Source organism: Helianthus annuus, chromosome 14, assembly GCF_002127325.2.
Source record: "Helianthus annuus cultivar XRQ/B chromosome 14, HanXRQr2.0-SUNRISE, whole genome shotgun sequence".
In the NCBI taxonomy this organism is placed as follows: Eukaryota; Viridiplantae; Streptophyta; class Magnoliopsida; order Asterales; family Asteraceae; genus Helianthus; species Helianthus annuus.
In genome coordinates this window covers 40882515-40906863 of record NC_035446.2, presented here as the reverse complement: position 1 = coordinate 40906863, position 24349 = coordinate 40882515, and positions in this window count along the sequence as shown.

Below are 24349 nucleotides of genomic sequence, written 5' to 3'. Positions count from 1 at the left end.
TATTATTATTATTATTATTATTATTAGAATTAACCACGTATTTGATAGGTAACAAGCATGTATAAGTTATGAGTACCAGTATGTCGAGTATTGGTTGTGCGTATGCATTCGAGATTGGTAACGTATAACCCGAGTATTGCAACACGTATAAGCATGTATAAAAAAATAGTATTCCATATAAAAGATTCATTTCATTACGATCAAACTCTCGGATTTACAATGGTTTGGAACGAAATATGAAATACAAAAGGAACAAGCTTCCAAAAATAGAAATACAAGACACGTTTTCTAATTAAGGAAAGTTACGAAAAAGCGGAGCGTTACAGTCTCCCCTCCTTTAGGAAATTTCGTCCCGAAATTTATTCAAGAGAATGACTTGAAAGAGTTTTGGCAAAAGGTGATTATTAAGAATTGAGACTTGGAGATTTTGAAACGTTTCTGAAAAGTACGAAATCTTGGGAGAATAGTCATAATAGGTTTGTAAAATAATTTGTTTGGCTAAAATGGTTTTGGGGGCATAAGCATGGGTGAACGTGTATAGGTAAAACGTTTTTGAATAGCTAAATTTGGAGTTGTTTTACAAATATGTTGTTTTTACCAAGGAGGTCTTTATATAATGGTTTGAAATCAATAAAAGTGAGGTAGGTTGCATAGGAGGTTTTAAGGGTAGTGTAAAACCTCATGTAAAAATTTGCTTTTTGAATGGAACGAGAAGGTGTGGTACATTCAATAAAGTATTTACGGCCTACTAAAGACGTTTACACTTGAATAAAGAATAGAAAGACGGTTTTAAAGGTAATGAGATAAGTTAGGATTCGAATGTTTAAAAAAAAGCTTGATGGTGAACGAGGTTTGTATGAAAGAAAAGGATAAAGGAGAATAATACGAGTATAGAAATGAACGAATGACTCTTAAAGAGTGCAAGTATAAGAATAGCATAAGTGTTGGATAGATGAACGTAGTGTGTTAATAATGAAGTCTCGTCGTGGATAATCGAATATAATGCGTTTGTGAGTTGTGTGAAGTTTGTATTAGGTCCAAAAAGGTTTGCAAAACACTGAATTTCTCGTGGCACGTTTTACGAAAATTTGGTAACATGGTGAAAACACTTATATATAGGAAGTACCAGTGGCGTATCCACCATGTTTTGACCACGTTACGTCTGTTTCGTATTCGGTGTCATGTTACGTTCCGTGTCTTACCATACACAGTAATACACTCTATGGTTCTCATACGCCTATCACTATAATCCCGTGTGCACCCGCGATTATATTGATCGTCGCATGATCTGCATAGCTTGTACTAGTTGTGTATGAATTAGGGTATACATAATTAAAAAAAAAATTAAGAATGTGTACGTGTAAGAATGTAGTATGTAAGCAAGTCCATGCTTAAGTATGTAAGGGACCCACGTAAGCAAATCCCTCGGATTACGCTCGCGTACGGGTACGAATGTATGAATCATGAGTATGAATGAAAGTGTGAGCATAAGTTTAAGTATGAACACGCATGTATGTATGAGCACAAACATAAAATGTATAAGTAGTATATGTATAAGCATAAGCATAAGCATAAGCATAAAACGTATAAGTAGTATGTGTATAAGCGTAAGCATAAAACGTATGAATATAAGTGTAGGTACGAATAATAAAAATTACATATATAATGTATGTTGGGACATCACGGATTTAAGTGTATATAAGCGTTCAAAAGGTTGAGTATGTAAATACCAACGATATAAATGATGTTATCGCGAGATATCAACCAAAATGGGTGTGATGATATGCATGTATAGTTGTTTAAATGAAACGTCGAGTTTATGGAATCGAAAATAGATTGAGTTGATTTGGAAGGTAGACTATAGTTTGTAAATGTAAGACATTATAAAGTATTCATTGGTTATGCATAACGTATTTTGAAATGAATGAAATGCTACTTTTGTTTTATAAAAAGAGTTTACGTATGTTGAAGATTGTCGGTCCCCATGAAGTCTTCTAGCCCACGTGTTTTGAAATTTGAATGACGAATTAAGCGGTGTAGAAAAAGGTTTTTGAAAACAACGGTTTTTTTTTCATTTGCATCAAAACAAGAGATTCTGAATTTTGGAGGTTCTTGTGAAAACGTCGATTCTTAGAAAAGAAATTTAGCAAAAGGACTTAGTGATTGTTTTTAAAAAAATAACAAATGGTTTGTTGATGTTGAAAAGCCTCTTTGATAAAATGATCGTATAATATCTATAAGATCTTATGAGTATATGAGAAAGTTGGTTTGAATTCCGACTGGGAACGAACGTCTTTAGTATGGTGATATAACGTATGTGTGTGTTTTAGTGATTAAGTCGAATATGAAGTTCTTGGGCAAGAGGTCCATTGGACCGATTAAATTAATATGTAGCATTTCGTAAGGTTTTGAAATTTGGGTAATAAAACGTTTTAAGACATGATTAAGAATCTCGTGTATATGAGTTGAGTGAAAATAGATTGTAGGATAGAAAGTACGCTTGATAAAACAATGCATTTTGAAATCGGTATAAGTAGGTATTTTGAATAATGATAAACAATTTAGGTATAAAATATGATCGAGTTTGCATAATAAGATATTTTGAAGAGACGTTTTGGCAACAATCACCTAGGTAAGGGAATCACCCCTAACTCGATGGTGATGTCGTTTTAAGAAAAAAAAGGGAGTGGAGTTAATCGTCAAGGTAAGGAAATCACTCCTATCTCGATGATATGTCTCCACTTGTCGTTACAAGGAATATGAATTTAAATTACATGAAATTATGCATATGTATAAATGTATGGAAAAGATTCAATATGTTGTGTGTGTGAAAAGAGAATATCGGAAGTAAATTTAAATATGAAACAAAAAAATGGCATCGTATAAGATAAATAATAGAAACACATGTTTGGTTAAAATTTGGATGGTTCCAAAGAGGAACTTTGACTAACCAAAGTGGTCGAAAAGTCTTTTGAATTTGAGGAGCATGCTTTGGCCTAATAGGTAAAATACTCTCGCCGACAAGTCAGTTAACGGTAATTACCCTTCCGGTTACTACATGTCCCAAACCAATCGAAATTTCGAGACTTGGCGGAATTTATGCAAATCAAGGAGTGGAACTAGTCGACAAGGTGCGGGTTTCACCCCTAACTTGGCGATTCCGTATCCTAAGTGTGGTTGGTACTCGTCGGGTCAAAATTTAATTTCAACACTTTGACGAGGGTCCACTAGAATTTGAAATTTGAATTTCTCCATCGAGGTGAGGATCTCACTCCTAACTTGATGGTGAATTTCATGTAAAAAGGAAAAGTAGATGGATTGAGAGTTGTTCACCAAATTGTGGGTTTCACGCCTATTTTGGTGAAGTCGTCTCGTTTGTGTATTACGAGTGGCTTTGATTTTAGTATAAACGAGTAAAAGACGTATGTTCAAAATAATAATAACAAGTATAAGCATAATGAGCATTTCAAGAAATAATACGTAAAAGGCATTTCAAGGATAGAACATAATGATGGAATAATGCAACAAGTATTAACAAGCAAAGCAAGTATTAACACAAGAGTGGCATATATGTTTAGAAGGCCAAAAGCAAATAAATAAGAAGTAAATAATGTATCATGCAAGTGGTTCATGCAAAACATAAGAATAAGGCTCTAGAACTATAGACTAGGTTAAAGCATTCTTACTTTTCCTAATTCCCTATAGTTATGGCTCTGATACCAATCTGTCACACCCCAACCAATGGCGGAAACATCGGGATGAGACGAAGTGTGAAGATTGCAAGAGACTTCATAACGCTAATTGTGACAATAGAATTAAAGATAAATTGATTTCATTCATAAATAAATGTTACAGTACATTAAAAATACAAGAAAACAATACAACATCAAACATGAAATTTATACAACGTATTTGACCTAAGACGTCTAAGTGAGTATCTATGCATCTTTGCTAGTTCGTTTTCATAGCAACATCAATCCTCAACCTGTAACATGTTTAAAATAAAGTTCAATGCAAAAGCAAAGGCGAGTATACAAGTTTAAGCATAAGTATAAGTATACGTATAAAAGTTTAAAACGAATCCACATGGCAACTTAGTCTATACAAGATCAACCTAGCGTGGCATGCAATATTTCTAGCCAACCTCTGTTTACGCAAGAAAGTTTAATTAATTCAACATGACCCAAGTTTAAGGGGGGCGGTGCGTTACTCCTACAGCGCTATACATGTCGAAGGGAGGCTCATGAGAGCTAATGACTAAAACATATCACATAAGTATGGTCCACGTAAGCATCAAGTATGATAACATAGTATTCATGTATAAGGATTGTTTTGTGCATTGCATAAAGAATAAGTTTAAGTGTAGTTTAATAGTAAAACATGTTACACCCCAAAAAGTGGTAAACATAAAAAGGGGGTTGCGAGTATACTCACAAAATTTGCATAAGCTTTCCGATTATCCAATGTGACGAAATTGATGAGGTTAGAAGGTTGAATGTGTTCGTGTAGGGATTTAGGAAGTTAAAACACAAGAATATAGGTATTCAAAAGTAATCATCCTTTAACACCAAGTACTTGTTCTTGACACTATGAAACCTCAAGGGTTAATGTTTTCATGAGTAATATACTCATTAGAATCGTGACAAGTCTTATGTCTTTGATGATGTTATTCTAATATCTTGACGAATGAACACAAGTCCACCATCAAGGGTTCGAATAGTATATATATGTATAAGTATTACATGTATTATTTAGTCCATTAGTCAAGTATGAGGTAGAAGATAAATCTTCATTTAGGTACCTCTATTGTGTCATAGAATTCATGTAGGAGGTAGGAAGAACAAGCTTCCGTTTAGGTACCTCTTATGGTTCACCACTACACTTGATGTAAAAACATACAAGGAGGGTCATGAACTAATAATAAAGTAAATCTAATCTAACAAACAAAATGTTCAAATGAAGAAGTGGAACTTAGTTTGGAAAGCCCAAGCTTCCATTTGTTCACACTTCACAAGCCACAAGTTCATCATATATAAGATATATAAGATGATGTCTTGTGCTTGTTTTCATCATTGATTTGTTATGTATAAACAGAAATAAAAGGGGTGTTTGAACCCAAAACTTTGATGGAAATCCCCTAAACACAAACCCACAACCATAGACTAAGTTGTGAGCTTGGTGGGAACAAGATTCTACCAAGTTTTCTATCAAAATATGAACATAAAAAGAAATAAAAATGAACAGAATTTTATATGCACTTTGGACCTCAAAAATGGTGAGGTTTCACCTTAGTTTGCCCAAGCAAACTTGTGAAAACCTTCCTAGAGGTTATCCAAGTGTTTTAGAAGAAGAAACAAGAAGAAAAGAGTTGAAGAAGTGAGCTAGAACTCACTTTGAATGACTTGAACTTTCTGTTCAAAGCTGGGAATTTAGAGTGTTTGGGAGTGATTAGAGAGAGTTGAGAGTGTTTAGGAAAGTGAAAAATGCTTGGGTAATGCTTGGTATTTATAGGGAAAAAGATTAGGGTTTAAGTGGTTGGCATTTAATAGCATTAGTTGGGTGTTACACTAATAAAAAAAAATATTGTTTGCTGTGGTTTGAAGTTCATGGCTGAATAGCTGTTTTGTCAGCCATTTCATTTATTTTTTTTTTGTTACAACTTAATAGTGTATAACATACCTCTACTAACTATTAATATATCATGTATTTTTTTTTCTTTTTTTTTTCTCTTTAGGTGATCAAACAATTAACAAAGACAATTTAGACATAAATGGTGGTCGATGTTTTTGACAACTTCTTCCTTTTTATTTTTTTTTTCTCTAAAGTAATATTTGAAAGGATATATCAACGAAAGTTGATATTTTGGTTTATTATTATTACATTATACTTTTATTATTATTATTATTATTATTATTATTATTATTATTATTATTATTATTATTATTATTATTATTATTATTATTATTATTATTATTATTAGAATTAACCACGTATTTGATAGGTAACAAGCATGTATAAGTTATGAGTACCAGTATGTCGGTATTGGTTGCGCGTATGCATTCGAGATTGGTAACGTATAACCCGAGTATTGCAACACGTATAAGCATGTATAAAAAAATAGTATTCCATATAAAAGATTCATTTCATTACGATCAAACTCTCGGATTTACAATGGTTTGGAACGAAATATGAAATACAAAAGGAACAAGCTTTCAAAAATAGAAATACAAGACACGTTTTCTAATTAAGGAAAGTTACGAAAAAGCGGAGCGTTACACCCGTGCTATCGAAGATCTTTATTCGGATCACCCTCTCCTACTCTTAATCGGTTAGTATTTCACTATTTATGCTTGGTCACATGTTGTTATGATTCCATGATTCGATATAATGGTATGATGAATAATAATGTTTATGTAATGATGTTCTTGTGAACCGGATTTGTACGATGATGTTAATCGGTTATCATGTCTTGTTTTCGGATTTATTTGCATGATGATTTAGTATCGAATGTTGGTAATCGGCTGTATGTTCATGTACTCGAACCAAGTATGATTTGATAAGTAATTGTTTATACTCGAATGTGAATAGAGTTCATGTAAATTAACGAATAGATTGCCCTGTTTGATCGATGGTATGCTAGATGGATAGTTGAAAATTATGTTGATTGATCTGAATTGTGAAACTGCTAAATCTGTTTGCTAATATTACGGAACTGATTGAGCTGCAAATTATGGAAATCAGGAAGTCTGTTACATGCTTAGTCTCGACACAGGTTGCGAGTCGAGGACTCCTAGTCTCGACTCGAGACCTCAACACCGACACAAAACAGCACAACCCGAGACCACAGTTGCGGGTTCGGTTGCGACTCGAGACCGTGTAGTCTCGACCAGACCATGACAACTCGAGACCGCCCTTGTTGCGACTCGAGACCTCGAAACCAGTACAACCCGAGACCGACTAGTCTCGACTCGAGACCGTGAACACTTGCACATTTTATTGGACTTGCACCATCACGAGCCCAACTGTTTGGGCCGGATACTTGGACTTGTTTACGTGTCTACTATTAGACTGCTATGATATACTTGTGCATGCCATGATTATACTTGTGTACTATGTGTGTAGAACATACGTGCTATACTTGAATATGAACCTGACTTGTATAATAACCATGCTAGGACGTGGTTGATCACTATATAGCTTAACCAAACTTTGTGTATCTGCCGAGCAAACCAAGGTGAGTTCACACAGCCAAGGCATGGGGGTTCCCGGTTGGGAACGGGATTGGATGACTATTTGTATATATACTCAGATGGTAGAACCTAACGATAATATACGGCTAGACTAGTAACACTTATTGAACTGATCTTCGCACACCTGCCAAGGGTTGGCCGCGATATTATGACTGACTTCGCACACCTGCCATAGGAAGGCCGCGAACTAAATGTATAATCTTCGCACACCTGCCTGGGGAGGCCGCGATACAAATAAATCTAGTCTAGAATACTTGGGAAAAACATCCCCTAATATCTTCGCCTACCTGCCTGGGAGGCCGCGATGGAAACTAATACGATACATGACATAACGAACGAACATACTACTACTCACACTATACTATTTCTGAGCTATTAACTGTGAACTCGCTCAACTAGCTGTTGACTCTCTGCTGCATGCCTTGCAGGACCTTAGGTACTTATGGAGCTTGCACAAGGAGGAGCAGGTCGTTGCGGGATACGGATCGTAGACGTTATGATAAACAATTGAACTTATTACTTTACTTTGGGTTTTCATATTATGCTTCCGCTACTTAATTTACGTTTTGTTGAACATCAATCATGTCGGGATGAATTACATTAACTACTTTTAATATTAGATGCTATGATCGATATGATTGGTGGCTTGATCCTGGTCATGTCACGCCTCCAAGCGGTGGTACTCCGTGTGTGGATTTGGGGGTGTGACAGATTGGTATCAGAGCCATTGGTTATAGAGAACTTGGTTTTAATATGGAAAAAAAACGTTTTTATTAAAACCAGACTATGACCAGAACAGTGCTCTCAATGATCCACAACGACGCTTCGCTCCACGTGCAAGACTCAACATTCTAGGTAATAAGGTTTACGTTTATTACCTGCTTGCTAGAACTATATAGAACCTTGCTCGTAGCATGCTAGATTACATTGCTTACTACACCTCGTTACATGAGAACACCTATGTGCTTACACTCTTCTGTCATCGCACTACTCGCGAACCTTTCTCACTTACACTACTTTTACTATGAAGATCATGTCTGGACGTGTGAACATGACTCAAGCCCAGTTGACGGCACTTATCAATGAACGAGTAGCTGTGGCACTTGTAGCTGCACCAGCAGGTCAAAACGCTCCACAACCTGTCTGCACATTCAAGAACTTCATGGACTGTCGTCCAAGCACTTTCAGTGGCACCGAGGGGGCAGTGGGACTCCTCCATTGGTTTGAGAAGCTCGAGTCGGTATTTGAGATGTGCGAATGCCCTGAGGCTCGTAGGGTCAAGTACGCCACAGGCACGTTGGAAGGGAATGCGCTAACTTGGTGGAACGCCCAAGTTCAGATCTTAGGGTTGGCAGCTGCTAACGCCACACGCCACACCCTGGGAAGATTTCAAAGAACTGATCAAACGAGAATACTACACGCGAGATGACATCCACAAGTTGGAGGTGGAGCTGTATCATCTGAAAATGACGGGGTCAGAAATTGAAGCTTATACGAAACGGTCAAACGAACTGGCCATCTTGTGTCCAACGATGGTGGACCCTCCAGTTAAGCGCATTGAGTTGTATCTCAAGGGGCTTGCGCCAGAGATTCAGAGCCACGTGACGTCGGCTAACCTCAACAACATCCAAGACATTCAGCGTCTTGCTCATCGACTCACCGATCAGGCAGTGGAACAGAACAAGCTGCCAAAACGCATCAGTGCTACCACTACTGCTGTCACTATTTCTGCTACTCCCAGTGACAACAAGAGAAAATGGGAGGGGGATTCCAGCAAGGGATCAGTTTCTGTTCAGTCTCAAGCACAGCAGCGCAAGACAAATGACTACCAGAGTCCGAATCAGCAATCATCAGGTGGTCAGGGGCAGGGTGGATATCGGGGAATTCACCCATGGTGTAGTAGGTGCAACAAACACCACAGTGGAAGGTGTCGCAGGGAACGTTGTCAAAGATGCCTCAAGATGGGTCATGAGGCTAAGTATTGTAGAAGCTCACGGCCAACAAATCAGAACCAGCGACTCCCACCGCCAGCTCCACAGAACCTGCAGCAGCAGCCACAGCATGGAAACCGGGGATGTTTCCAGTGTGGGGCTGAAGGCCACTACAAACGTGATTGCCCTCAATTGAACCAGAACCAGAATCGCAACAACAACAATAACCAGGGCAACGGGAACAACAACAACGGCGGAAACAACAACAACAATGGCAACGAAGCTCGGGGTCGTGCTTTTGTGCTAGGTCGGGGCGACGCAATGAATGATCCCAATGTGGTTATGGGTAAGTTTCTTCTCGACGATATTTATGTTACTGTCTTATTTGATTCGGGTGCTGATACAAGTTATATGTCCTTGAAAATGAGTAAATTGTTAAAACGTACACCAACACCCCTAAACACCAAACATGTCGTAGAACTAGCGAATGGTAAAAGTGTAGAAGCCGCACATGTAATCAAGGGTTGTAGCATCGTCTTAGCTGGTCAGACCTTCACGATTGATCTTATACCCATAGTTTTGGGTAGTTTTGACATCGTCATCGGTATGGATTGGTTATCCCAACATCACGCAGAGATTTTATGCAAGGAAAAGATCATTCGTATTCCTCGCTCTAGTCAGGAACCACTCGAGGTGCAAGGCGACAAGAGTGGTGCTGTGGTTGGCATCATCTCTTTCATAAAGGCCCAGAAATGTTTACGAAAGGGGCACACTGCAATTCTGGCACTTGTCACTGACGCATCAGCAAAGGAAAAGAAGCTGGAGGATATTCCAGTTGTACATGACTTTCCTCAGGTGTTTCCTGAAGATTTACCTGGGCTACCGCCTCACCGCCAAGTCGAATTCCAGATTGAGTTAGCTCCTGGAGCAACACCAATAGCCCGCGCACCGTATCGTTTAGCTCCAACCGAACTGGAAGAACTGTCGAAGCAGTTACAAGAACTCTTGAAAAAGGGCTTTATTCGTCCAAGCTCATCGCCTTTGGGAGCTCCAGTACTTTTCGTGAAAAAGAAGGATGGCACTTTCAGGATGTGCATCGACTACCGTGAACTCAACAAGGTGACGGTGAAGAACCGTTATCCTCTTCCGCGTATAGACGACTTATTCGACCAGTTGCAGGGGTCGAGTTACTACTCCAAGATAGACTTGAGGTTAGGGTATCATCAGCTGAGAGTCCGGGATGAGGACGTCTCCAAAACCGCATCCAGAACTCGCTACGGTCACTACGAGTTTCTTGTCATGCCATTTGGGTTAACGAATGTGCCTGCCGTATTTATGGATCTGATGAACAGGGTGTGCAAGCCGTACTTAGACAAGTTTGTGATTGTCTTCATCGACGACATTCTGATTTACTCCAAGAGTCAGGAGGAACACGAGCAGCATCTACGGCTTATTTTGGAACTCCTTCGAAAGGAGCAGCTGTACGCCAAGTTTTCGAAATGTGACTTCTGGCTTCGTGAAGTCCACTTCTTAGGCCATGTGGTGAACAGGGATGGGATTCATGTCGATCCATCCAAGGTAGATTCGATCAAGAACTAACTGGCCTGCACCGCGTACACCAACAGAAATACACCAATTCTTGGGTTTGGCGGGGTACTACAGACGATTCATCAAAGACTTCTCGAAAATCGCACAGCCGCTTACACTACTGACACAGAAAGGTGTCACCTACCGTTGGGGTAATACTCAGGAAACCGCTTTTCAGCACTAAAAGGATAGACTTTGCAGTGCACCTATCCTCTCATTGCCAGAAGGCACGGACGATTTCGTGGTTTATTGTGACGCATCGATACAGGGGCTTGGTTGTGTATTGATGAAACGGGATAAAGTTATTGCTTACACTTCGCGTCAACTCAAGGTTCACGAACGGAACTACACGACGCACGATTTAGAGCTGGGAGCTGTTGTTTTCGCGCTCAAGATATGGCGACACTACCTGTACGGTACCAAGTGCACTATCTACACCGATCACAGGAGTCTCGAGCATATCTTCAAGCAGAAGGAATTGAACATGCGTCAACGCCGATGGGTTGAACTGCTTAACGATTACGAATGCGCCATCAAGTACCATCCATGCAAAGCCAATGTTGTGGCTGACGCTCTCAGTCGAAAGGACACTCTACCTAGACGCGTACGAGCACTACAGCTTACTATTCAGTCTGGTCTTCGAGCACAGATACGAGATGCTCAGGTAGTGTAACACCCCCAAAATTTCACCTGCGGAAACCCCGCGAGGCGTGTTACGCATCAGAGTTCGAGCCACTAATCACATTGAACCAATGATAAATATTTAAATAAGTCATGACGTTATTTTACCAACATAAGTTGTCACCATAATATTAATTCTCAAAAGTTGTGTAGCGGAAGCATGTAATAAGTTGTTCAGCAATTGTTTCATAATAACGCTTAAAACCAATGTATCAAATGTAATTTAATTCAAGAGCCTCGTTCCATGACCACTCCAGCACTCCCAGATAGCAAGCTTCCCAATTCCAAGATACCTAACGACCTGCGAGCACGTAACACGTGTATCAGACAAAGCTGGCGAGTTCACAGTTTTAGAAAACGCTTGTTACCCGTTGTATGTAAAACAGCCCAATAACCAATGCAAGTAATATTGTTAATATCTCATTTCCGAACAATGACGGCTCCTGAAATACACGACTGCCCTTCCCACGTACTCCTATCTAGTACTGGGCCAGACTGGGTCATTAGTTCACCTCCGTCCTCTACAGGCACGGGGTGAGGGTGCCAAACCTAAGTAGCGCTACTAACTAATACCCGATGAGGGACTTACAAAAGATGATAGGTGAGAATATTAACCAATATACCCGTTTTTACCCAAAGACTTATCCCCCCATGGGATACCCACTGACTGTCCCCAACCACTGGGACGCATGCTCGAATGTAGTGAACTCACCTTGGTTTGCTCGGTAGAATTAATTACTTGTTTCACAACAGTGATTTACCAAGCCCTATGATAGTTACACATAACAATCAGTTTGCATACAAGCACAACACGTATCATTTCACATTCAGTCGTCAGCTAGTGTACACGAATACAAGTGTTAACATTCATCACTAAGCATGGCATACCAATTAATCATGCACAAATTCCATCATTCAAAGTATGTTCATAACCCCCCAATATCTTTCGGTTCACAGTTATCTTTCGATCACAGTTATCTTTCGATCACAGTTATCTTTCGGTTCACACTTATCTTTCGGTTCACACTTATCTTTCGATTCACACTTATCTTTCGATCACAGTTATCTTTCGAACAACTATTATCTTTCGGTCAAACAGTTACGTTGTTTCCCTAATTTAAGCAGAATTTGTTACAATCAACCATTAATTCGATTGGCCAATATAACCGTTTCCTTAGTTACAGTTTCAATTAACACAATATCAACAAATCAATTTGTAACATATAGATCAAACAAGGCAAATTTAAGCTATCTCATAAGAACCCTAATCCAAACCAACATGAACAACATTCTCAAAACCTTGAATAAACATATAGACTTAACAACATGAAGCTGATTACATGCATACCCGATTCCCTAGCACATGATTATCCATCCATATCACAGCCGACTACATTTGACAACATTCTAATCATGATGCCCTAATCCAAAACATAACATGTTAGTCGATTGCCATTTAATCAGTTTTAAATTATTTTCATGGAACCTAACCCGCAAGAACATCAACACGTAATTCCTATCGTTCATCACATCGACAGCCCTAATCATACTAATCCAAACATGAAATCATATAATCGTTTAATAAAGAAAACAACATAAGACACTAACCGAGGAACTGGAAGGTATGATAATGATGATCACGACAAGAGGGGGGGGGTCCTTGACTACTGCCGCCGCACAAGAGAGGTTTCTAGAGTTTGGAATATGATTGAATGTTTTGTGCTAGGCATCTACGTAACGTCATATAATGTTAATGGGGGTTTTGGGCTGGTAACAAGTTGGGCCGAAAGTTAAGGTCTTTAGTCGAAAGATCTTGGCTCGAAAGACTTGAATTCCAGCCGAAGGATCTTAGCTCGAAGGATTTTATCTTAAGTCGAAAGATAGAGTCTTGGATCGAAGGATCTCATTACTTTCGGTCGAAGGATCACCTTATGTCTTAGGGTCGAAGGATTAGTATCAAGTGTTTAACGCGTTAATAACAAGTTTGCAACGTAATCCCACTAGTACAATACTCTTTTTAAGATTCCAAGAATATGTAGATACAAACAAAAGAGTCGTGGAATAGGATAATACTAACCTCGGGAATTCGGGTTGTCACATCATCCCCAACTTGAAGGAAATTTCGTCCCGAAATTTGACAAGTAAGCACGAGAGAGTGAAGTGGCAATTCAAGATTGCTGCGGATTTTCCTCAGGTGTTACATCATCCCCAACTTGAAGAGGAATTTCGTCCCGAAATTCACCAGTGATAATCATGGTTGGTTCAACCTCTTGAACCATAGAAGGTTTTAAAGTTTCAACAGATCCTTATATTTCTATGCAGACTCCAGTCCCCGTATTGAGGTTTAACAACCCACACAATTGTCATACAACTTGTGCTAGCGAACCTTGACTCCTTAGTCCGTGTTTTCGATAGGTTCCCTGATAAATACAACTGTTCTGATGACTTCAGATTCCGACAAGGATATCATAAGGGTTTCATCAGACAACACGGTTTTACATCCATGTCACCGTTTCATCCTAGTAATTCGAATGTTCCCACGCGTCGAAAACTAAGATTACCATGTTTACTCTAGCGTACCGCACCCCCCCTAGGGTGATACTTTCGATTATGACACGTTCGTCCACAACGAACTCCCAGAGTTTCTTAAGCTTATCAGTTTTCCTAGCAGCTACGCGTTGCCATCAAACAATTTCCGATCTAAACAATCTTCAAGAGTTTTGAGCTCAAATCCTGGACCTGTGATTAGGTTATCACCCACCTTAATTCAACAAGGAGATTAGCGTTACTGTCCAAGCGATGCCTCAACCAAGGCTATATGCATACTAATACGGTAACAGCTGCTGTAGACTCACCCAAAGATAAGCGTCCTTCCAGTTCTACTACAGTTAACCATACACATGCTCACAGCATGTCCTCGTGTGCAAGGATGGTTCGTTTACTCTGATCGTTTGCCCCACGGTGATACGAAATGTCCATGCCTAGACGTAAGCCGAGGATATCGTGTATTGCCTGTCATAAATCAGGTATAGCTCCAATATCAGAAGTACAGAAGTTGGCATCTCATGCCTGAGACCGCCTCTCTCAAAAGAACATCCACAGCTTGTGAAGACCCGCTAGTTTTCTTGATTGCAAGAGAGTGGGCTGGTTTCGTGAGACAATTGACGGTCACCAGGTGATATCGGTTCCGTTCTGAGTTTTTAAGTAAACCAATGACAAATTCATGGTGTTCGTTTTCGTTTCCATATGGGTGTTTCTGGTTACTGTTCAAACAAGTAGGTTTCCGGTGTTCCACCTTGACCTTCGCACATGTCCAACATCGTTTATATGTAGTGCTATGGGGCCTTCTTGCCCGGTTATCCATACGAGACTTAAAATCCTAATATCTCCTATCAAATCCAAACTACTAGAACATCGGAGTCGATGTACTTCGCTCAGTATGAGTTCCATACGGTTGCTGTATAGTGGAATCCACATTTGTTCCATGAGATAGCGAATAGCGTCCGCCTTACCAATAGTTGCTTCTCCATGCCTTGCATGAACCCATCTTGTGAATTCTCTTCCAACAGGTCTTCACTTCGAACAAGGTGAGTCTGGTCAGGTGTGTCAGAGTGGATAGCGAACTGCAAGGTCGTGCACGTTCAGGTCTCACGGTCGTAATCATCCAAAAGTTCCATCCAGCGTTCTCATCAACTGATAGAGCTTCTTTCGTGGCCAGGGTACACGGGAGGCCCTTGTGATCGGTCTAAGTAACGCGTTCGGTACCGCCCAAGTAATGCCTCCAAGTGAATCCAAAGGCCACGATTTTTACCACCGGTTGTGTGTCGTGCTGTTCTTCTTCGTAACTCCGTTACGTAAGTCGTCACTTTCTTGTGTTGCGTCGGCGTGTATCTGGGACTCCGATTCAAACATGATGATATACCACTGTATTACCCACACCCTCGGGTAAAACGATGCTCAGCGTCTTGCAGAGTTAAAATTCGAAAGTTGGAAAGGCGTCCTCCTGTTCTGTCTTTCGCAATCACATCACTCGGCTGTACTAGAGAGGTCTAAGTTTTGGTGGTTTCCGGAATCCTTACGATTAATCTGCGGTAACATCAAGCGGGACCAGGTAATCGTTGTAGCCTCGGGGAATTCTTCAGTGTCGATCAGTTTCCAACCAAAACGGGTCTTAGCGAGATCCACGTGCATCCCTGCTTCATTGATTATATGACCCACCAAAGACACCTCTCGAATCCAGAAGTTACATTGATCGAGACTTCATGTGGTATGGCTCCTCCCTCAGGGTTCTTCTAATAAAATGCAAGAATGTCTGTGATGTTCTTTCCCCTTGGGAAAGGTTCGGAACGTCATCGAATAACATGGTTGGTTCACATGATACGTAAGGCTGCGGATGTGATGACCACTCCAAAGGTCATGGGTACAAAGTCGCATGGCTGAATTGCGTCGGATGTGTCGTTTTAATAATCTTTCCCCCCTGGATTTTCATCTGATAAAGTTCGTCCCTTACAACTAGTCGACGGGTCGTCACTATACGGTCATAGCAAACGATTCCTTGACTGTCGCCTTGATGAGTTCCCGATAATCAGTACACACACCTAAAGGCTTATCCTCCCGGATATATCTGGGCTTTCCAAAGCAAAAACTTGGTCTGACAACTTTCCTTGTCGAACAGTTCTCATAGTGGCTTATACTGCTCTTGCACCCCTACTGATGCAAGACAGTAAGGGTACGAGTATTCGGAGCTTCCCCTAGTCATGAGGTCAACGAGTTTCTGACTAATAGTTGTGGTGATATGCCTGAAAGTTCTTCGAGTTGTACATTGAGATTAGTCACAACAATTGATAGATCCTCGTTCCTATCGCCCTTTGTCTGATTATTAGAGTTAGTTGCTACTACAGTGAGGTCATCCTTTCATAGACGCTTTCTGGGCTGTCATTACCGACACGATGCAAATCTTCTCACCACTCTGGTACTTCAATGCATAAAGTGACGCTAAATTTCTTCTCACAGGGTGCGTCTGAGTGATTTGTCTAGTTAATGAACCATTACTGACTACTATATCGTAACCACCCAGGATAGTAGGAGTAGGACCGGTGTCGCATGCCTGTCTCCCGTAGGGTCGAGTTTATGTCCCAACTAACATGTGTGGTCGCAGTTGACTTGCCATCAGCCGGTCCCATAACATGTTTGGTTTTGCGAATCATCAGAGTTAAACAAAATTAGGGCGAAGCGATTTACTACCCATCCAAACCACCATGTTGTTATTGTCTCATCGTTGCTCACATCAATTCTAACTCCCCTTCCGTGAGCACCACTTCCGGTATAATTGTCACAATCACGCGGATTCCTCCCGTATCGTCATCGCTCTCTTGGTTGTGGTCGTTTTGAATTATCAACGTCCAATACCTGCCGAAGGCACCTTCATTTCTACACAGTAGGCTACCATTACAAGTACCTGGGCGTCACGAATACTGTTGCTCTAATGTTGGTGCTTGAAGCCGATCACCACATTCTTTCACCACAATGTCCCTCTCTTCACACTTCGTGCCGAGTTCCAAGGTGCTACTCGTTGGGCTAGAAGCTACACATCCCACACTAAAATCTGTTGTCATTGCTAAAGTCCAGATTGGTTTGTAACAGTTGACTCCCACGAGTCGCTGACCAGAGTTAAGTTTTAGATTGAAGTCAGTTCGCTGGTGTCCGTTGCTGGTAATCGGGGTCGTCCAAATACTGAAGTCGGTAGGATACTACACTCATCCTTTTGTCTATCATTTCAGCAAGTGATTCGAATTATTCCCAGTGTGTATCAAGAGTATTGCAAATGTGATCGCACTTCGAGGTTTAGGGCGTTAGTGTGTTGGGTCCAAACAAATGAAGATAAGTGAGGAAGGTAATAACCATTATTTCGACGCTACCACATCCAACTCAGGGACGTTCGCACAAGCACCTAACATTCTACACAGTTTGCTAGGTGTTCTGATGAGTGTTCAGGCAATGTTTGTTAACATCGAGGTTCGTAAAAGTTTGATGAGAAGTGAAAAGTTCGTGTTTCAAAAAGTTTGTGTTCATGTAAGAGTCACTCACTGCTATGCCTCCTATAGGCTGTTGTGTGTCACATTAATCAAATAATAGAAGTGAAAAGCCGTGTACACATTATAAGTGAAAAGCCTCGCTGGGACTCGCATTATAGAAGTGAAAAGCCGTGTACACAATATGAGGGTAAGAATACTTGGTACATTCCGTACCAGCTTGATAGGCTGCTAAAGCCTCAGCCACGCGGGTGTTGATTAGGTCAGTCAACCCAACCTGATTCATGGTGATGTTGCCACGTCCGTGTCCTCGTCCACTCATGTTTCTATAGTTGGGAATAAACCGATTTAGAAGTCGAAACGAGATGAGAGTCAGGCATCATACTGATATTTACGTACTACCAGGTTCACACATAGTAGGGCAGAACCCTCCTCACGCTCGATAAGTCTCACTGGGACTTGCATGCACCCCGCGTTATTATTAAGTGTGCACCCATAATAATAAGGCAATTTGCATGCTTATCTCAGTGCTTCTTAGCTCGCGCTCAAAGTTTCCCCCGTTCCAACAACACAACAGATGATATCCCAGGTCTATGGCTCGCATGAGTCGATGTGTGGGGTCACGCTATCAAGTCACTATGGTGCTAATTGTTTCAGTTCATATACGTTGTGAGTGTGTGACTGTTAAATGTGTAAATGAGAGGGAAACGAACCTTGCAATCTGGAGCTGAGTGTCATGATCGATTTTCGAAGTTGTTCGGTTATAGTCTGGTTTTATAAAACGTTTTAAAACCTAGTTCACTATAACCAGTGGCTCTGATACCAACTGTAACACCCCCAAAATTTCACCTGCGGAAACCCCGCGAGGCGTGTTACGCATCAGAGTTCGAGCCACTAATCACATTGAACCAATGATAAATATTTAATAAGTCATGACGTTATTTTACCAACATAAGTTGTCACCATAATATTAATTCTCAAAAGTTGTGTAGCGGAAGCATGTAATAAGTTGTTCAGCAATTGTTTCATAATAACGCTTAAAACCAATGTATCAAATGTAATTTAATTCAAGAGCCTCGTTCCATGACCACTCCAGCACTCCCAGATAGCAAGCTTCCCAATTCCAAGATACCTAACGACCTGCGAGCACGTAACACGTGTATCAGACAAAGCTGGCGAGTTCACAGTTTTAGAAAACGCTTGTTACCCGTTGTATGTAAAATAGCCCAATAACCAATGCAAGTAATATTGTTAATATCTCATTTCCGAACAATGACGGCTCCTGAAATACACGACTGCCCTTCCCACGTACTCCTATCTAGTACTGGGCCAGACTGGGTCATTAGTTCACCTCCGTCCTCTACAGGCACGGGGTGAGGGTGCCAAACCTAAGTAGCGCTACTAACTAATACCCGATGAGGGACTTACAAAAGATGATAGGTGAGAATATTAACCAATATACCCGTTTTTACCCAAAGATTTATCCCCCTTGGGATACCCACTGACTGTCCCCAACCACTGGGACGCATGCTCGAATGTAGTGAACTCACCTTGGTTTGCTCGGTAGAATTAATTACTTGTTTCACAACAGTGATTTACCAAGCCCTATGATAGTTACACATAACAATCAGTTTGCATACAAGCACAACACGTATCATTTCACATTCAGTCGTCAGCTAGTGTACACGAATACAAGTGTTAACATTCATCACTAAGCATGGCATACCAATTAATCATGCACAAATTCCATCATTCAAAGTATGTTCATAACCCCCCAATATCTTTCGGTTCACAGTTATCTTTCGATCACAGTTATCTTTCGATCACAGTTATCTTTCGGTTCACACTTATCTTTCGGTTCACACTTATCTTTCGATTCACACTTATCTTTCGATCACAGTTATATTTCGAACAACTATTATCTTTTGGTCAAACAGTTACGTTGTTTCCCTAATTTAAGCAGAATTTGTTACAATCAACCATTAATTCGATTGGCCAATATAACCGTTTCCTTAGTTACAGTTTCAATTAACACAATATCAACAAATCAATTTGTAACATGTAGATCAAACAAGGCAAATTTAAGCTATCTCATAAGAACCCTAATCCAAACCAACATGAACAACATTCTCAAAACCTTGAATAAACATATAGACTTAACAACATGAAGCTGATTACATGCATACCCGATTCCCTAGCACATGATTATCCATCCATATCACAGCCGACTACATTTGACAACATTCTAATCATGATGCCCTAATCCAAAACATAACATGTTAGTCGATTGCCATTTAATCAGTTTTAAATTATTTTCATGGAACCTAACCCGCAAGAACATCAACACGTAATTCCTATCGTTCATCACATCGACAGCCCTAATCATACTAATCCAAACATGAAATCATATAATCGTTTAATAAAGAAAACAACATAAGACACTAACCGAGGAACTGGAAGGTATGATAATGATGATCACGACAAGAGGGGGGGGGGTCCTTGACTACTGCCGCCGCACAAGAGAGGTTTCTAGAGTTTGGAATATGATTGAATGTTTTGTGCTAGGCATCTACGTAACGTCATATAATGTTAATGGGGGTTTTGGGCTGGTAACAAGTTGGGCCGAAAGTTAAGGTCTTTAGTCGAAAGATCTTGGCTCGAAAGACTTGAATTCCAGCCGAAGGATCTTAGCTCGAAGGATTTTATCTTAAGTCGAAAGATAGAGTCTTGGATCGAAGGATCTCATTACTTTCGGTCGAAGGATCACCTTATGTCTTAGGGTCGAAGGATTAGTATCAAGTGTTTAACGCGTTAATAACAAGTTTGCAACGTAATCCCACTAGTACAATACTCTTTTTAAGATTCCAAGAATATGTAGATACAAACAAAAGAGTCGTGGAATAGGATAATACTAACCTCGGGAATTCGGGTTGTCACAGGTAGAAGCATTGAAACCAGAAAACGTCAGGGCTGAAACCCTACGCGGCTCAAGGCAATGATTAGAACAGAAGGAAGACGGTGCCTACTATGTAACAGGGCGTATTTGGGTCCCACTTTATGGCAACCTGCGTGAGCTGGTAATGGATGAAGCTCACAAGTCTCGCTACTCGGTACATCCAGGGTCGGATAACATGTACCATGACATCAGAACAACTTATTGGTGGCCTAGCATGAAGGCCCACATCGCCACCTATGTCAGCAAGTGCTTGACCTGTGCAAAAGTCAAGGCAGAATATCAGAAACCAGCAGGTCTACTTCAGCAACCAAAGATACCACAGTGGAAATGGGAGGAAATTTCCATGGATTTTGTTACAAGCCTACCTAGATCTCAGCGTGGGAACGATACTATTTGGGTGATCGTGGATCGACTCACCAAGTCTGCTCACTTCTTGGCAATCAAAAAAACGGACAAGTTTTCCACACTAGCAGACATATACTTGAAGGAAGTAGTCTCAAGGCACGGGGTGCCCACCTCTATCATTTCGGATCGGGATGCACGATTCACGTCAGAGCTATGGCAAGCGATGCACAAATCTTTTGGCTCACGGTTAGAAATGACCACAGCATATCATCCTCAGACGGATGGGCAGTCTGAGCGAACGATCCAAACTCTTGAAGACATGCTTCGGGCATGTTTTATTGATTTCGGCAACGGCTGGGAAAAGCACCTCCCTTTGGTGGAGTTCTCATACAATAACAGTTATCACACCAGCATACAAGCCGCTCCATTCGAGGCACAGACGTAAATGCCGGTCACCTCTCTGTTGGGCAGAGGTGGGGGATAGTCAGATCACGGGTCCAGAGATTGTAGTCGACGCCACGGAAAAGATTGCACAGATACGACAACGCATGGCGGCAGCACGTGACCGTCAGAAAGCCTACGCGGACAAGCGTAGGAAGCCTTTGGAATTTCAGGTCGGGGACCGGGTTTTACTTAAAGTCTCACCCTGGAAGGGTGTGGTTCGTTTTGGCAAACGGGGCAAACTAAATCCGCGATACGTCGGACCATTCGAAATCATTGAGAAAATAGGCAAAGTGGCCTACAAACTAAACCTACCAGTTGAACTCGGTGCAGTTCACAATGTATTCCACGTGTCAAATCTGAAGAAGTGCCTGTCAGATGAGACCCTCATCGTTCCTTTTAAGGAACTCACTATCGACGAGCGGTTGCAGTTCGTCGAGGAGCCAGTTGAAATCACGGACCGGGATGTTAAGGTCCTCAAAAACAAGAGAATCCCTCTTGTTCGAGTTCGTTGGAACTCCCGTCGTGGCCCAGAGTACACCTGGGAACGCGAAGACCAGATGACAGAAAAGTATCCGCAGTTATTCGGAACCAATGCAACCACTACTGAGGATGAAGCTACTACTGCGGAATCAGATCAACGGGGGGAGAATGTGACACCCCAGGAAAACCAGTGAACGATACAATTTACCTAGCTTCCTCAGTGAGTGCGTACCAAATTTCGGGACGAAATTTCTCTTAAGTTGGGGATAATGTGACAACTCGTATTTCGAACCTACTTTGTGTAACATATGTGAACGTGTTGCGATTATATGAGCTTTGATTTATTGAATGTTATTATGTGCATGTATGTACGTTATTGAATGTTTGTATTAATCGCACAACATGTTCCAATCGCACAACACTACACCCAATCGCACAAGCCCACTAGGGGCCGTATTCTTTGTATTCGGACCGAAGGGGGGCAGCCCATGATGGGTCGGTCCACTCTCCATGAGCGTATAACACTTAGGGGGAAAAGGTTTTACCTTGCACAACTTGTAAAGCAATAACACACTCAAACCCTAGTGCTCTCTTTCTCTCCCTCACATACCCGACGGCAAGCACACCCGTGTTATCGAAGATCTTTATTCGGATCACCCTCTCCTACTCTTAATCGGTTAGTATTTCACTATTTATGCTTGGTCACATGTTGTTATGATTCCATGATTCGATATAATGGTATGATGAATAATAATGTTTATGTAATGATGTTCTTGTGAACCGGATTTGTACGATGATGTTAATCGGTTATCTTGTCTTGTTTTCGGATTTATTTGCATGATGATTTAGTATCGAATGTTGGTAATCGGCTGTATGTTCATGTACTCGAACCAAGTATGATTTGATAAGTAATTGTTTATACTCGAATGTGAATTGAGTTCATGTAAATTAACGAATAGATTGCCCTGTTTGATCGATGGTATGCTAGATGGATAGTTGAAAATTATGTTGATTGATCTGAATTGTGAAACTGCTAAATCTGTTTGCTAATATTACGGAACTGATTGAGCTGCAAATTATGGAAATCAGGAAGTCTGTTACATGCTTAGTCTCGACACAGGTTGCGAGTCGAGGACTCCTAGTCTCGACTCGAGACCTCAACACCGACACAAAACAGCACAACCCGAGACCACGGTTGCGGGTTCGGTTGCGACTCGAGACCGTGTAGTCTCAACCAGACCATGACAACTCGAGACCGCCCTTGTTGCGACTCGAGACCTCGAAACCAGTACAACCCGAGACCGACTAGTCTCGACTCGAGACCGTGAACACTTGCACATTTTATTGGACTTGCACCATCACGAGCCCAACTGTTTGGGCCGGATACTTGGACTTGTTTACGTGTCTGCTATTGGACTACTATGATATACTTGTGCATGCCATGATTATACTTGTGTACTATATGTGTAGAACATACGTGCTATACTTGAATACGAACCTGACTTGTATAATAACCATGCTAGGACGTGGTTGATCACTATATAGCTTAACCAAACTTTGTGTATCTGCCGAGCAAACCAAGGTGAGTTCACACAGCCAAGGCATGGGGGTTCTCGGGTGGGAACGGGATTGGATGACTATTTGTATATATACTCAGATGGTAGAACCTAACGATAAGATACAGCTAGACTAGTAACACTTATTGAACTGATCTTCGCACACCTGCCAAGGGTTGGCCGCGATATTATGACTGACTTCGCACACCTGCCATAGGAAGGCCGCGAACTAAATGTACTAATCTTCACACACCTGCCTAGGGAGGCCGCGATACAAATAAATCTAGTCTAGAATACTTGGGAAAAACATCCCCTAATATCTTCGCATACCTGCCTGGGAGGCCGCGATGGAAACTAATACGATACATGACATAACGAACGAACATACTACAACTCACACTATACTATTTCTGAACTATTAACTGTGAACTCGCTCAACTAGCTGTTGACTCTCTGCTGCATGCCTTGCAGGACCTTTGGTACTTATGGAGCTTGCACAAGGAGGAGCAGGTCGTTGCGGGATACAGATCGTAGACGTTATGATAAACAATTGAACTTATAAATTTACTATGGGTTTTCATATTATGCTTCCGCTACTTAATTTACGTTTTGTTGAACATCAATCATGTCGTGATGAATTACATTAACTACTTTTAATATTAGATGCTATGTTCGATATGATTGGTGGCTTGATCCACGTCATGTCACGCCTCCAAGCGGTGGTACTCCGTGTGTGGATTTGGGGGTGTGACACAGTTAGTCATAGAAGACGATGTGTTTGCGAGATTCTGACTCCTCTGCTTGTCCTCCTGGACGTATTTATTGACTAAGGAGATCACATCTTTTGTCTCCGTTGTAGCATGATTGTATGTCCCCATGATAACTGAAGCACGATAGTCCCATGTCTTTCTACGTGGCAAACCGTATAGAAAAGCCCTGTTAATCCTACCAAGTGTGATATATAATCCGCTCTTCTAGATTTCAGAAAGCAGCAGTGTAAACCTTCTGATTACGTCTTCTACACTTTCACCCTCAATGAAACCGAAACTATTGAGTTGTTCTGAGAGCAACTGACGTTGAGAATCGA